Source organism: Sciurus carolinensis, chromosome 8, assembly GCF_902686445.1.
Source record: "Sciurus carolinensis chromosome 8, mSciCar1.2, whole genome shotgun sequence".
Lineage (NCBI taxonomy): Eukaryota > Metazoa > Chordata > Mammalia > Rodentia > Sciuridae > Sciurus > Sciurus carolinensis.
The window spans coordinates 99,346,949-99,364,216 of NC_062220.1; the positions used below are offsets into that span (position 1 = coordinate 99,346,949).

General features: G+C 35.7%; 1 non-coding gene across 1 annotated transcript; it reads right to left on the reverse strand.

The window, feature by feature from the left end:
• Window positions 1–16,705: 16,705 nt before the first annotated feature.
• Window positions 16,706–16,812, reverse strand: LOC124992069 (U6 spliceosomal RNA). Its single transcript, XR_007110065.1, has one exon. It is a non-coding gene; the product is annotated as a U6 spliceosomal RNA (small nuclear RNA).
• Between the last annotated feature and the right edge of the window lie 456 nt (window positions 16,813–17,268).

The following is a 17,268-nucleotide window of genomic DNA, read 5'->3' on the forward strand; positions in this document are numbered from 1 at the left end:
TTATTCTTTGAAATTGTAGTATAAAATTCTACTCTTTAAAGGTAATAGAACTGCAATATTAAAGCAAATACAGAAATGTAGTCATCCAGTCCAGTATAATAATTGGATGCCTTGCATTTGACATCATCTCTTTTGGGGGGAGGGGTGGAACTCGGGATTGAACTCAGGGGCACTAGACCACTGAGCCACATTCTCAGCCCAGTTTTGTATTTTATTTAGAGACAGGGTCTCACTGAGTTTCTTAGCACCTTGCTTTTGCTGAAGCTGGCTTTGAACTCCAGATACTCCTGCCTCAGCCTCATGAGCCACTGGGATTATAGGCGTGTGCTACCTCGCCTGGCATAACATCATCTTCTTTATCTTGCCACTGAAATTACCAAGAAATAGAGGAGAAATAGAGAAAGATATGCTTAGGTTCACAAAAAACAAAACAAAATAAACAAATAAAAAACCAGAAAGGGTGCCCACTATTCAGAAAAGAGAAATTTGGAAGAAATTCAGGAACACAGAACACAAGGGAGCTTTAACTTAGGTTAAAATCAACCAGATAGATTTCTGTCATGTGGAAAGGAAAAGTCTGTGTGGAAAGATGGGAACTGGAGGGTAGTAATAGTCAAGGAGAGGCAGAAAGAACTTCTCACTTCACATTGGCCATACTCAGAACTGTGGGCCACAGGATTCACCCTGCCTTGGCCCTTTGCACAGATATGTCCCAACTAAACAAGGTAATTGAAATAGTGAGCTCCATTTAAGTGCTGTTGTTTACAACTGGAGAAAGGGAACAACGTCCCAGCTAACTTTGAGTTACAAAAAGTCATATGATTACCAAAAAAAAAAAAAAAAAAAAAAAAAAAAAAAATTTACAGTAATTCCTTTAGCTGGTACTGTGGGAAATCGCATCTTTGCCTTTCATTTCATGAGAAAGGCCTGCTGAGTGAAGTGGGAATTTGCTTCAGGGACCACTAACTAAGACAGTCACACTGATTACAGAAGTGGGAGATGCCAAGCTTTCTTGAGGTTTCCAACATAAATATGGTGTGGCAGTGAGTTCTTCTGGTCATGATTTGGAACTATACATTGTGTATGTGGACAATTTCTGGTACACCTCATTTTAACTCACAGAAATAATAAGTAAACATGGATCACCATGCTAAGGATGAGTAAACTTCAAAGACAATATGTTACTATTATGAAAGCATTTATTAGTTCCACACATAGATACCAATATAATGAATTAGAGCAAATATCCTCCCAAGAAATAAACTTACTAAGAGATTAATGGGAAAATGTTCCTAAAAAATTTTTAACTACATCAGTTGAGTATCATAAAACTTGCTTTCAGATTTTAGAAAGTCCCCAAATTAAAGTGTAAATGAGGCAGTTAAGAGTAAATTGATACTTCAAGAAAACAAAAATAAAAATCTACTCCCAAACTTTTTTGTTACTTAGAGGAAAAATATGAGAAAATTAGGAGAACAGATAAGATACAGGAGGAAATGCCTGAATGGAGAATTATATTCATAATAGAAATTCATATTTTTCACAAGGTGCTTAAAAAAGAATAAAAATTATGAAGTCATTGATAACAATTCTGAGTTGAAAACTTGATTTGTAGTATGTATCAGAGGAAAATAATTAATTAAGAGAATTGGACAAAAATATTTGGGTACATATTGTAATTTCTTATAATGTAAAAAAAACTAAGTATTCAACAAGGAAACAATTTAAGCTACTAAAAGGAAGAAAATCTTGCGTTAGTATTAGATATCTCAATGATACTAAATGCCAGTAGGAATACAGTAAAGTTCAAAAAAGCACGGTGTGTGTAATTTGTGTGTGTTTGTGTGTATGTGTGTGTGTGTGTTAGTATTATTTTGATGTTTGATTAGTTTCCTTTAAGTTAGTGAGAACAAATAATGCATTATTTATATGGATGATGTTAAGTTTTGGCTACTTGGTTTTAGAAATAATACGTAAATGTCAGAAATATTGGTGAATATTTTTTGTTAAACCCTGGTAATTTTTTTTATTAGATAAGTATTTTTAATTTTTTTTTTTTGTTCTTTTTAGATATACCTGACAGTAGACTGTATTTTGACATAAATACATGGAGTCTAACTCCTTGTAGTCATACATGATGTGGAGTTAAACTGGTTGTGTATTCATATATAAATGTAGGAAAGTAATGTCCCATTCATTTTACTGTCTTTCCTATTCTCATTCCCCCCTTCCCTTTGTTCCCCTTTGTCTAATCCAATGAACTTTTCTTCTACCTCCCATCCTTTTATTGTGTGTTATCATCCAAATGTCAGAGAGAACATTTGGCCTGTGGTTTTTTGGAGGATTGACTTATTTCACTTAGCATGATGGTCTTCAGTTCCATCCATTTACTGTCAGATGACATAATTCAATTCTTCTTTATGGATGAGTAATGTTCCATTGTGTATATATGCCACTGGAGAATATTTTTAAATTTATTTAAATTTATTTACACTGGAGAATAATTTTAAATGTTATAATTTCTTTATAACATTACCCTTAAGTTCAAAACCATAAAGGCAAAGACTGAAGACATGCATGACAGTAACATCTAACTGTCCACTAATTATCAACCTCCTTTTTTCATAGGATAGAGTTATCACTAGGAATCACCTGTGCAACCAGGCACATTTTGCAAATCTTGCATGTAGGTGAGGGCATGTGAGTATTTCTTACCAATGGAGTAGAATATGTCAAGGAATTATTTCTGGGCCAATCTAACTGAAGTTCTTGTATTCTGTAGCTATGCTTGCCAACTGAATGCAAATACCTTAAACTACAAAACAGTTTGTGGCACTAGAAAATGAAAAGATCTGGGTCTTAAATCACTGAAGATAGTGAAGTTGCTCATCGATCAGGAAACTGGCATATCCATACAATGGAATCCAATTCAGCAATAAAATATAATGAATATTTAATATGTTGTTATTTGCATTGATAGATTATTCCAAATGTCTCTCAATGTGTGAATGAAAAATTTAAATTGTGGTATATATTTATGGATAAACAATCATGAGACTTTCCTGAAGAAACTTCTAGGCTTGAAGGAAAGATTAAGACAAAACCAAGAGCACAGTCCACATCTGTTTATCTCAAATTATTAATTTCCAAAATGCATTCTCACTGTCTTTTGTTTAGGCTGGTTGGTTGAGGGACCTGAGTAAATGTCTGTTCTCCCATTGTGGCCCAATTAGCTTTGATCCCACTGGCTTATCTGGCAAAGGGAGAAGCTAAATTTGTAACATTGATGTGGAGACCAGACATAATGTTTGCAGTAATTGACACATTGTAGACAATAAAGAAAAGTATTATCATTAATGTTAGTGGTGTTCTTATGAGAACAGTTTCTTACTAATGGATTTGAAAATTATATTTTTATTGAGGTATGCACACAAATTTTCCCTTTTCAGAATATTGGGCTTAGGTTTGATGTTAAAAGAAAGAATATTAATAAAATGAGTAATATAACTTTTGGTTGAGTCTTTTTTCTTAGATCTGTGAAAATAGTTGTTGTCTTTGAAGCTCCACTCTGTTTTACAGTGGGGAAAGCAGCTACCATCTCATTTCAAAAGTGCAGCCTTGTTTTCATAGTTTGATTCATACCTAGAGCTCAGAAAAGAAGGGCAGTATTACAGTGGGTGGGATTGAAATGAATGTTAACATAAGAAGGAGTGAAGTCAGCATCAAGGTCACTTCTTGCTACAGAATCTCTTCATGTATTCCCCTTCACAAATGTTTTTATTTTCCTTCTCTCAAATGACTATGATCAGCAGTTCTATTTCATACAAAAGTATACCCATCAAGTTGTAGTAATCTGGAACACCCTAACACACGTCAGTTCCTCTTTCTGCATTCCTTTTCTTTGTGACCACACAGACCACACACCTAGAATTCACAACAGAGTACACAGGCGTCAATGTTACTTCGTTTTTTCCCCCAAAACACACACACACACACACAGTCATCAAGGTCTGTCAATCTAAGATCTCTGTATGCTTACTGCTAACCCTCAACTCCTTTCGCTTACCTTCACTGCAGTCTGTCCTCCACAGTACAGCAAGAAAATGCAAATCTGACCATATCATTTCCACATTTAATTGGATTTTGCACTTTAATCATTGAATATCTCAGTGCACTCAAAATCTTGCTGACTTATCTCTCTGACTCACTCTTCACTATCACTCCCTTGCACTGAACCCCACCTTAGATAAGTATTTTCTGTTACCTGAAGATGTTGGCTCCTCTGTCTCTTAGCCTTTTCCCGTACTATACTCTGCCTTCAATATGCTTTTTGATGGCTGAGGTTTGGCATGTGGGTCATTGATCTCAGTATAGATGTGTTTTAGGTTACCTAGGTTGTATGTATTGAAAAAACAAAACATGTATTTAGGTGAACCTGTAAGGTTATTTTATTGCCAGCTCCCTTTATGCAACAAAAAGGCTGAAAGCATAGCCTGAAGAAGAGGCACCGTACTCCCTTTTCCTGCAGCTCTCAAGGTCTAATTGTCACTCCTGTTGGTCACCACTGAGTGTCTTCATATGGTTTACCTGTGTGATGCAATCTGTTTCACCGATCAACTCATTCTAAATTCAAACTAACCCTTACAGTATTGTACCAAGTAATTTTGAAAGTTCATCTTTTATAAGGAGTGTTAGCATATGGTTACTTAGAGATGAGGAAGGTTCAGAAGGAATTTCTCAGGATTCCCTCGGATTGAACATTTTCTGCTTTCTTATTTTTGACCTTGCTTCATCTTACTTATCTCTGGGCTTTAATTTTTTATTTCCTTTCCTCCTGGAAGATTTCTTTGATCTTGATCTTGTTAGGTCTTCCTGAGAATTGTTGGTAAATTTGTTTTTGCTTCCCTATAGTAGTACTTCTGTGCTCATACTGTGCAAGAATCCTGTGCTTTGAGCATACTCAAGGCAGAGAGTAACTGTCAAGGTCCCCACTATATCTACAGAGCCTGACACATGGTGAGTGTACAATAAATATTGCTGAACAAATAAATAAATTATAGCAAGAATAGAGATTGCATTAAAAGTTTATCTCCCCTTTTCCCCTTTATCCCCAGGAGACCCCATCCTCCAGAATTCAAAGAAGAAAGCTGAACCCTTCTCACATTAAGCCTATCTTAAAAGCTGCTTTTAGAAACTCCAGTGCACACTCACACACCATTATATGTTATTTCAGGCTGGTGTAATAATAAAACTGTCAATCCTATGAATAAGAACTGTTTCTTTACTTGGATTCTTGCTCATGTTCGTGTATATTTATGTATTACTAGAAAAGCAGCATTCTTAAGATTTCTTAGATTGTTTTGATAAGATATGACTCTACTTTTCCCAGCCTTTCTTATTATAAGAATCTTTAACAAGCTCTTTTAAACAATTCACACATGCTACCTTACATTTTTATGTGATATACAGTGAAATTCTCTTTTTTTAAAGATTTTTCTTAATATAATGTTTAAATAATGAGACTGTTTCTCCTCATGTAATTGTTTTTGTGCCAATAGACTAGTTGTCAATGTTTATCATGGAAAATATAAAATGTCTTTATTTTTAATGAGAAATAATTATTAATTTGTTGCAGATGTTTTTGTTTTTTAAAGGCATTTATCCTTAATTCAAAATACTTCTGAATTTAGCATAATTAGAAGATCCTTTTTGTTTTCAATAGCAAAAAATGTTTTGATATTTGCTAATCCAACAATTTAATTCAATGTCTTAATTCATATGACCTTTAAAAAAAGGTTTAAAATAATAGGGAAGATATATGACTCTATAAAGGGCAAAAGTCTTGTGCCTAAGACCACAGGAAGCAACCAACTCTCTCAGTGACCAGTTTCTATCAGTCCATGACTCCAACTGAATTACTGGTCTTAGCTGGAAAACTAGGCCAAAGGTAACAGTTTCAGGTGGCCATAGTATGAGCCAGGGTGAGCATGAAAATTTCCATTGAAATGAAAGAAAAGAAAAATAGGGGGGAAATGGAGACAAGAAAGGACTATAGAGAGTTTCCAATAGCTTGCTTAGCCATAGACCTCCCTCCCTTCACCTTTCCCCATCATGTTTTACTTGTTCCTCTCACTCCTGCCATTGTTAGTTTTCAACTTCTGTTTTGTAAGAGAAGTCTAGTGAGCCAGTGGAGCATGTAGGTGAGTTCCCTTACACCTCTTTGTCAATAGTGTTCAGTAGCTCCAAGAGCTCAAAATTCCACTAGACCCACCAGGTGTGGGAGGTTCAGCAAGGCTCATCATGAGGACAATGTAAGTGTGTCACGTTTATGACTATGTCGTGGTGCTGACAGTCCAGGAGGCCACACTTCCGCTCAACCAGAAAGAAGGAAATAGCATTGTAAGAAACACAAACAGCCAAGGTCTCTTTTCCTATCCTTTCTAACTCCTGCTACTTTCTTGTAGTAACCAACCACACTGAAAATGATAACATAAAATCAAATGGAAAGACAAGGCAACCTTAAAGTCTTTTTTGCTTTCTAGACTCCCTTACTCATCAATAAGTCAAAGTAGATGGTGGTGGTGGTGATCGTGGGTGTGTGTGTGTGTGCACATATCAAGAAACAAAATTAAAAAATATTTAATTTATTCATTTTGTGGAATGTTTCCACTGTTCTGATTTAGAATGAAATACATATGCACATGCAAAGTGGGAAATATAAATCATGTAATTTTGGTGATTCTGCAGAGGCATTAAATGCTATTATATGTGCATTTAAAACTTGTATTGCAGGTAAGATTTGTCCTGGTACAGTAATGAAAATTAAAAAATTTTTTGACCACAACGTTAATAGCAAATAGATAATGACATGATACGTCAAGAAAGACCATGAAAGAAAGGAAAAAGCTTTATATTTTTGCACTTTTTGTACTTTCAATGACATGGTTTGTTGCCCAAGGAGTCCTGCATCATTCTTGTTTTACACCAAGACCTGCAAATCAGGTTATGACCCTGCTTGAAAGGAAATAAAAGAAAAAGTCAAGACATGTGCTAGTGTAGTCTCAGAAATGGACTGTAACTTTTTGGATTTAGTATCGCTTAGATTTGCTTTATGCAATCAATCTTTCCTGTACCCTTCATTTGTAGCCCTGATTTCATATCATTTCCTAAATAAACTCCTGGCCTCTTGGCCTAGAAGTGACATACTTCCCACAATGCTGGAGTACTCCCTGTATTCCTGAGTTCAGTTATATTGACTTAGCAATTTCAAAAGAACACAGAAATGTTTGGACATTTTATGTTTATTTGTACCCTTAGTATGTATTAGAAACCTATGATATGCCAAGCACTGTCTTATGTCAACCACTTGGGACCATATTATAAACTTCCAAAATTCCTCTGTTGAAGCCTTAAACACCCAATATGGTGGTATTTTATGAAGGGGCCTCTCAGAGATGATTAGATTGAAATGAGGTCAAAAGGATAGGGTTCTCATGATGAAATTTGTGTTCTTACAAGAAGATACCAGAGAGCTTTCTCTTTCCCTCCGTGCCATATGAGGATGCAATAAGAAAAGCCAAGAAGAGCACCTTCACCAGAATCTAATCATGCTGGTACCCTGATCTTGGACTTCACAGCCTCCAGAACTGTGAGAAATAAGTATCTTTTGTCTAAGCCATCCAAGCTATGGTATTCTTTTGTAACAACAAGGACTGACTAAGCCATGAACAGATGTGGTTCCTGCATTTCAGAGAGAGAGAGAGAGAGAGACATTAATCAAGTAAACACAAAAAATCAATACAAAATGAAACTGTAGGAAATGCTGTGAAGAAAAATAACAGGACACCAAGGAAAAGCAAGAGGGCAACTTAATTTAAGTTTGAAAGATGGTGATGATTTATGGAACAGCCCTCTAGGCAGAAGGACCAACAGGTGTGAAAGTAGGAAAGAGTTTTTTGAATAAAAACTGACAGAAGGACTGTGTACTATGAGTGTAAACATCAGGGGAGGACCATGGTAATCATATTGTGCTTTTCTCCTTAAATTTTCTTGTATGTTATACCTTTCATTTAGCTGTAATTGTGTGTGATAAAATAAATCTTAGTAAGTGAAGTATAGAATAATCATAAATTCAGGATTTCAAACAAAATATAAAATCAGTTAGGTACAAATGTCCATGAAGACTTATTCTCTTTGCACATCAGTTATTTTCTCTCTAACATCTATGTAAAAATAAAAAAAAATTATTAGCCTGTTTTCTGTTGCTATAACAAAATGCCTGACATTATATACATTACAAAGAAAAAAATGGTTACTTAAATCTCAGTTTAGTAGGTTAAGGCCATAGAGTCAGGATTATTTTGGCTCTGTTGAGGATCTCACAGTGGAACAGCATCACATTGGCTAAAGTGCCTGTGGAAGTGAGGAAGCAACAAAGAGACCAGAAAAGTTCTGTCTTTTAAAATAATCCCCTTTCAAGAACTGTATAATGGAGATATAATGGAGAACTACTTAATCCCTTCAAAAATAATCCTCCAAAGACATCTCACTAGGCTCAACCTCCTTAAGGTCTCACCCCTATTAAGAGACTGTCAACATAATGGTGACAAAATTCTGACACCTGAGACCTTGGGAGACATACTTAAATCATATCCAACCATAGCAGTTTTATCATTATAGACTCTGCTAGTGAAACCTTTGGCATAGGGCCACAGAAGGAAGAAGTGCTCAGTTAATGGTAACAAATATTGTGGGGAGGTGTTAACAGAATATGTAAAATAGTAAACTATCTCCTAAAATCATGGGATCTATTTATGTGCTTTTTAGATATAACAAATAACTTGGTTAATACCATATATCTCTTATTGTTACTAAATGCTATACATTCAGTATTGGGATCAGAAAATATTCTCCCAAAGAAATGGAATTGGTGCTGTAGCTCAGTGGTAGAGCACTGGCCTAGTGTGCATGAGGTCCTAAATTCTATCTAACACTCAAAAATATATAAAAATAAATAAGTAAATAACATTTTGAGAGTATGGATGTTTTAAATTCACTGTCCAATATTAACAGTGTCCTGAAACTTTGATGCATTTTGTACTAAAAATAGCTATTCTGGATGCAGTGAAGAATCTAATGCCAGTCAGCCAGTATGATGTCATAGGTTGAAATGCTGACATTGAAAGGGGAAAAATGAATTCCCCCAAAACTTTGTTCATTACTGAGCATCTGCCTAACCTGGGTCAAAAGTCATCTTTTTAAGCACCAGTGATGTCTATCAGAAGTGTTTTTGTGTTAAATAGAAGAGAATCCCTTCACTTCAGTTCTCTTGACTGAAAATTTTCATGATTCAAACATTCATTTATTCAATAAATACTTACTGAATACCTACTATGTTTTAAGTACTGTTTCAATTTCATGGGGTGGAACATTACATTATCATCTTCAAAAGAAGTTCCTAACTTGTGAAGCTGTACTGACTACCAGCTTCCAGTGACAGTAAGGATTATCTTCTTGAATACTGGGCCAAAGAAAAAGCAGAAATCACCGTGGCCATTCTGATTTAGTTTTTACAAAAGGGTTAAATACATTTAACAATTTGGTACATTTAAGGTTTATTATTCACATGGCAGTGAAGACCAAGAATTAACTCAGATTTCTACTCTAGGATATTAATTTATATTATTTTCTGGAGAATCCCATAATATTTTCCTCCCATTTTCCACCTTGACAAACTGTCCCTCTAGTAGAATAATTTTGTCTCATTTATTCAATTCAGTCTTCATCAGTTTCTTTAGATAAAGCACTTCTTAGTTAATCATACTCAATTATCTGTTCTTCTTTTATATACCTTTTCACATTATATTCCATAGAATGAAAGTCACTTAAGAGCACCCTGTGCCCCACACATGGAGGTGCTCTTTAAATGTTTGGTGAATTTATAGGTAATAGAGTAATGATTTAATGAATGAGTTAACTCAATATTTAAATGTGTTCTGTATGCTCACAAGTAAAGGCCAAACAATGTAGCATTTATAATCAATAAATTGTCCCTGAGCCTACTATACCTCTACTCAATGGGCTATAGCCAGGATGAAAAATTCAATATGAAAAAAGTCAGTGGAAACAATAGAGATCATGTTGAGGTTTGAATATATAATTCTAAATTTATGAAAGTTAATTGGGAAATACTGAAGTAGGACAATTTTGAAAAGGAACCAGCATACTGTGTTTTATAAACAAAACTTAAAATACTTTGCAATGAAATCTACATTGTGAGCATTATATTGAAACATTTAACCAAGGTTTGCAAATGAAAGCCTTAGACCAAACTCAGCCTGCAGAAGAGTTTTATTTCTTACTTTAAAAAATTTATTTCATTCGAATTTCCTTAGGTAGTGCTTGCATCCCCTAGTTAGCCACCAAATCTACCATTCTGTATTGCCTTAAACCCTACCGTTTATTTTGATGTCTGGTTCCTATAAGCTTTTGCACTGGGATCTGATGCCATATACATTCCTTTCTACCTTAGGTCAAAAAGCTGTCTCATATCACAGAGAACTTGCTGTTAACCTGAAAACATTAGGATTAAATTATAGCTAATTAGAGTGAAGACATTTCTATAGTTAAATTTAGATCAGGATTTAGAAAGAGGACATACATACAATTCCCTTTCCTATAGTAAAACATAAAAAGAATGTGAGCATGCAAAGCTCTAATTCCTTAAACTTAAAATATTAATAACCATGTGGTTTTGTGATCAACATTTCATTTATAGTATTCACTATTGCTAAAATGAACTTGTCTCTTAAGTCAGAACCTTGCAATGGTGTTCTGCTTTTCCACTTAAAGTGATTGCTCAAACTAGAGGGAATGAAAGGCTACATATACCAGAAGTAGATGGTGGGACTTTTTTCTGGTCTGGACACCTCCTGTGAACAGCATCTAATGAAGACCAGCAGAAGTACACCTGCCAGAACAGAGACTGTATGCCCAAAAAGAGCCCAGTATCAGCACACTGTCCAAATCATATGCTGAAAGACACAAGCCATGCTTATGCTGTGTTCACTGCACCTGTGGTATTTAGTTTTTGATGTGGACTTTCACAGAATTGAACCTAATTGACTTGATTTGAATAAATAGAACTTATTCACTGATTGGGACCAACTTGCTGTTCTTCTGTCCTCTGATGTGGTATAAAGGGCAATGCTTTTGTGTGGGTCAGGAAAAACTCAGATGGGGCAATGAAAAGCAATAATAGTCATGACCCTACCATTTAATTGTCTTTCCTTAAACATGATCCCATGTATTATGCTGAAGGCATAGAAAGAATTGAGAAGAGTGACTCAGGAGACCATAAATTCTACACTTTCGGTCTGCATGTAATAAAAATAATAGCAACCACTATGTTTTTAATCAGTATTTTATAAGGGTTAGTTTCTGAACTGAACATTTTTTTTCATATGTTTTTCAAACTTCACAAAAGTACTGTGAAATAGAGACTCCAATCACAATTTTGTGGAAGAGGAAAGGTGCACTAATAACTGAGTGGAGATTCACACTCAGGTCCTTCTGGCATCAACAGGCACATACCTTGAGCTTCCCAAGGATGTCCCATTATATTTGAAATTGAAAAGCCATAGCACTGGGAGTCAGGGAAGGAAACATCCATCTGATTGTGACCCAAACACCAGAAAGGCAAGAAAGATAAAAATAAAAAGGAAAAAAAGGAAGGTAGAATAGAGGGCAAGATAAGCATTTGGGAACAGATTTCACAAAAATAGAAGTGCAATTAAATTGATGTCTTCTAAAATGGTCTGGACTCACACACCTACAACCCTGGCTGCTCTGTTTTATCTCATTAAATGCCTGGTTATGGATGGGCAGGCTTGCCATCTGTTTAAATAATAGTTTTCTGTTCTCCATGAACTGAGCTACAGTGTTGAGGACAATTAAAGCATCATTTCCACTGCCATCTCACTCTCGGCAGGAACTCTGATATTGCAGGACCATCATGCCACCTCCACACTGGCATCTGCTCCCAGCTACAATTTCACTGCTTTTCCACCTAACCTCCTCTCCAGAGGTAAACCTTCCTGGCCAAGATGCAGGGTGTACAAGTATGAACGCCCACTCAGAAAAGAACAGAAGACAGATTAGGAATAGTTCCAGCACCCTCCTTCTTGGCAATCCCAGAGTGACGGATGTGACTTCCTGTGAATTCTAACGATAAGCTATTTTCAAAATTCAGTTTTAAATTAGTGGGCAACGATGGAGTTTGTTTCAAAAGTGACATGCTTCGAACGAACTGGAAGTGAAGTCAAATAGCTGTACCTCTGACAAAGGAAAGAGATCTCAGTTATGGGTCCTTTGGAGGTCACCCTTAGGAGTGTCAGAATGGTGGAAGCATACAGAAGGAATGAATAGGGGGAAGCATCATATCATGACAAAAAAAATGATAGTTAATATTTACTGAGCAATAACTGAACCAAGCACTGGGCTAAGTACCTTATTAATTAACCAACATATGCAATTCTTATATCCCTAGGATATAGGTATTATTGTTATGTTATTTCTGTCTTACAGAAGAAGAAACAGGTTTGATGTTTAATTGACCTGTTCAATATGTGTATGTGGGGATATGTGGATGCAATAAAACTCTAGCAGTTTATCTCTAGAGTCTGTATCTACTTAATGGTCAGTAATTCATTGTCCAGCCTAGGACACTTTTAAAAGTAAAATGGGAGGCTATTGAAAATATGCCAGAACAGCAACCACAAATTGGAGCTGCCCTGGGAAAACTGGGAAGTATAGTCTCCTACCTACAATGCTTCCTTAATACGTTTACATACTTAGCACACAGAGAAGATTCTCCAGAGAAAAAGAATGATAGACTACATAGAAGATATATGAAAAGAGATTTATTATTGGCTCACATAATTATGAAGACTGAGAAGTTCCAGGATTCACAGTCTGAAAACTGGAGTACTCAGAAAGCCGGGGTGGCATAAAACAGCCCAAGTTTGCAAGCCTGGAACCAGGGCAACTGATTGTGTAACTGTCAGTCTTAGGCTAAACCCTGAGAACTGTGTTTCTCAGGTAAAGCTATGTTAGAAACCAGAAGAACCCATGAGAGGAATCAGGTGATCTTGAGGAGGATCAGAACTTGCCTTTGGTGAGGTCTTTTAGAGCCTCCTGGTAGAAGGCTATTCTCTAGGACTGGAAAGAGGGCTCCTTTTGTTGGCATAGAGGGTATAGGCAGATTTAGAAATTCAGCCTTTTTAGGTTCATTTAATTAAGCTTCCTCACCCTGTGTCTTAGAGTTCCACTGTTTTCTTCTCGAGTCTGGTTTTGATATAGGCAATCTCTTAAGGAAGCATATTCAATCCCCTTTGTGTTCTATGACCCTTAGAGTTAAATCGTCAGTCTGATTTTCAGCAAACTGTGCCTCACAGCTGCAAAATTAAGATTTCTTAAAATGCTACCTGGAGTCTTATAATTTCACAGCATGTTTTGAGCTGATTGTTGGCTCCCTGAACCATTCTTTTATTTATGTATTTTAAAGGGTTTTTGAAGTAACTGATGGAAACCAGCCAACTCTACCATTCTTATGATTATCAGTACTCCACTACTAAGTGGTGCCATCAGCCAAAACCTCATCCTGTTCCTCTTCCCCTTCCAATGCCCAAGAACTTTAGGAATTGTATTGCTCCTTTAAGTCAGGAGTATCACCTTTGACCTACACTAGCATCAGTGCCCATTCACTCTCTAACAGGAAAGATATTTCAATTAAGAATTCCATTCTGAGAATCTGTGTTAGTCAACTTTCCCTTATTATAACAAATACATGAAATAATTAACTTAGAAAAATAAAAGGTTTATTTTGGCTTACAGTTTTAAAGGTTTCAGTTCATGGTCACCAGACCCCATTGCTTTGGACAAGGTAGCGCACACATCATGGCAGAAATGTGTGACAACAAAACTGTTCATCTCATGACTTGGAGGTAGAAGAGAGGATGAGGAAGGGGATGAATCCCATTATCCACTTTGAGAGCACACCCCCAAATGACCTCAAAACCTCCCAATAGACTCTACCTTGTAAAGTTTTTGCCACCTCCTAATAGCACAAAGCCTATAACAGATGGGTTTTAGGTAGACACTAGCCAAACTATAGAAGTCTGTTTTATATAGTCATGTGCAAAACCAACTATTTTAGCATTTGTTACCCCAGTACACAGAACTGGAGCCAAGGGGATTGTGTGCAGGTAGTTTACTTTAGGAAGTGATACATACCAACAATGAAAGAGGAGGCTGGAAAGAGTGAGACAGGCAAGGTGTTCAAGCCAATGCAAAAGATGGATCACCCTGAGGGCACTTCAGGTTACCTTCCATCAGGACCCTTTGTAAAGCCTTGCAGAGTTTGCCTCCCAAATAGCCTACCTAACCCATGAAAGAGAATAGCATTTATCAATTTATCCACACCTTGCACACACAGTTCAAAGCACTGACTCTTGCAGGCCGAGGCTGTGGATGTGTGAGTGCAGGGAAAGTTCCCACAGGCATCTCAGGCAGTGATCAAAAAACTCCAGGGGAAAATACATGAGAGATTTTCAATGCAGTGGAAACTAGGTACTGTCAAGTTATACCTGTTTGAGGCTGATTGTTGTGGCAATGGTTGAAGAAAAGATGAACTGAAAAAAAATGGGAAAATGGATCACAGTAGGTGTCCAATGCAAATGGTGGCCTCACTTTTAAAAGTTAGGTAAGACTCTCTGAGCCAGGGACAAAGGAAAGAAAATTTTTGAAAAATAAATCAAAAACTACATTGTATAGAGGAGGTTTAGTTTTATATATAAATCTATTAGCCACTACTAAAATTAATTTTCCTATCTTTTGCTAAAATTAAATTAATTCTCCAGTAAACACTTTGCAAAGAAACAACTGGAGCCAAATCTTAAAAGTAATGAAATATCACTAATCCCCTGGAAACTGTGTCTATCTATAATCCAAAGACAACTGTATTTCACAATAGCACTAAATTGCAAAAAGGTGAAAGGAGAGTCTAGGTTTACTTTGTTTGGAATGTGTTTGAGCCAGGCAAACAATATCAACCTTTTGATTATATGAAATAATACTTATTTTTCTCCCTAGTCAGGGTCCATTTTCTCCTTTCTAGGCCTGAGGGTGACCATCTGCTTCTCTATGCTTCTGTCTAGCATTTCACACAATCTAGCATAAATTCTCTGGATTCCAGAACCGTGAAGGTGATAACTTTGCATAATGCCAAAGGGAATTAAATATTTGTAGATGCACAATGAATTTTGTATGGTAAAGTTTCTTGGGATTATTACATCACATTATTAAATGAACTAATGCATACAAAGCACTTAGAGTCGTGTCTTGCACATAATAAGAGCTCAGTAAATGTTAGTTTTATTATGATTGCCATCATCATCATCACATAGAAGTAGCCACGTGTGAAAGACTAAACAGTAGAAGTTAGAAGTCCTAACTTTCTTGTGTCTTTGGTAAAGCCATTTAACCTCTCTAAAACTTGTTATTCTTATCTCTAGGTAGGAATAATGAATTCCATTTCACAGCATTGCTATGACAATAAATTAAATGATTTGTGGACATCAAAGTATTATACTTATAGAGAGGCATTTCTAACATGTTGTTACGTCTGACCAGCTCTTTCTACGTTGATGACTGGCTACTACAAGCTGGGAGCTGCATTCACAAATAACTCTATTGTATGAAGTGACATTTTATTCCTATCACCTTTGTAACCCTTGATTTTTATATGCAATATACACTTCTTTGCATTCCATTTACTTATTTGGTACCTCATCCTTCCAGACCCCTCCCCCATATCCTTATCCTTATTTCCAGATTTCTTCCTATCCCTTTGAAATAATGAGATTTAATTTTAAATAGCCCAACAAATTATAAAAATTATAACCAGTTTGTTTTCTTATATCCTTGTTCTTTTTGCCCTTGTCAAAATTTTCAGAATGAGAATACAATCATTTATAAGCAGGAAAATCATATTTTTGTGAAAAGAAATTTTTAAAGGCCAATGGGTATGTCACATAAATGAATTTCTGATCATAATATGAAGGAGTAATCATTATACATCTCTGCAAATGGGACAAATGATATCATTTTTGAATGGCACAGGCTTACAGAACACCCAATAGGAACAGATTTTAGTCTTTTATTTCTGTAAAGATAAAAATTTACTTTCAGAGTGAACTTACAAAAGAAATTTGATTTATTTTCTCTCTAAAATGTATAACTAAATCTGGCTGCTTATCACCCCATTGATAATCTTTTGTATTCCCAAATTTTTCTTAGGTTTTTAAATTGAATTGTTCAGGAATAACTCTTTCTATAAACTAAGAAGATAAATGAACAGTAAATAAAAATTAGTAAAGACTGACACTTTGGGCTTTAAACTAGACACACAATATATCACAAAGTGGACAATAATAGAAGATGAGAAGGAGGCACGCATAGGAATACTGTACTATTTTTTTCTTTCTATTTTTATTTATTTTATTTTATTTATGTTTAGTTTTATAGACTGCATTTTGATTCATAGTACACAAATGGGGTACAACTTTTTATTTTCATGTTTGTACACAATGTAGCTTCACACCATTCGTGTACTCTTATATGTACATAGAGTAATGATGTTCGTCTCAAAAATATGGAAAGCTTCACGAATTTGAGTATCATCCTTGCACAGGGATCATGCTAATCTTCTCTGTATTGTTTCAATTTTGGTATATGTGCTGCCTAAGCCAGCACATGTACTTACTGTTGATGATTGTATGATCTTCATTCAAGACAACAAAGTACTCCTTGGCCAGTGGGAATCACAATTAACATGAGGGCAAGTAAAGACCAGATGTGATCCTGGGAAGTCTAACAAGGCCTGTGATCCACTTTAACCAAAGAAATGACAAACAACCCTCCCCGTTCATGGATTCTGCACCTTCAACCAACTCTAGATCAAAAATATTCAAAAAATATTGTGGTTGTACTGGATATACAGATATTTTTTTGTCACTATTCCCTAAGCAATATAGTATAATACCTATTTAGATAACATTTACATTATATTAGGTATTATAAATAACCTAGAAGTGATTTAAAGTTTATGAGAGGATTTGTGTAGGTTATATGAAAGTACTATGCTGTTTTATATAAGGAACTTGAACATCTGCAGATTTTGGTATCTTCTGGAGGTCCATGAACCAATTA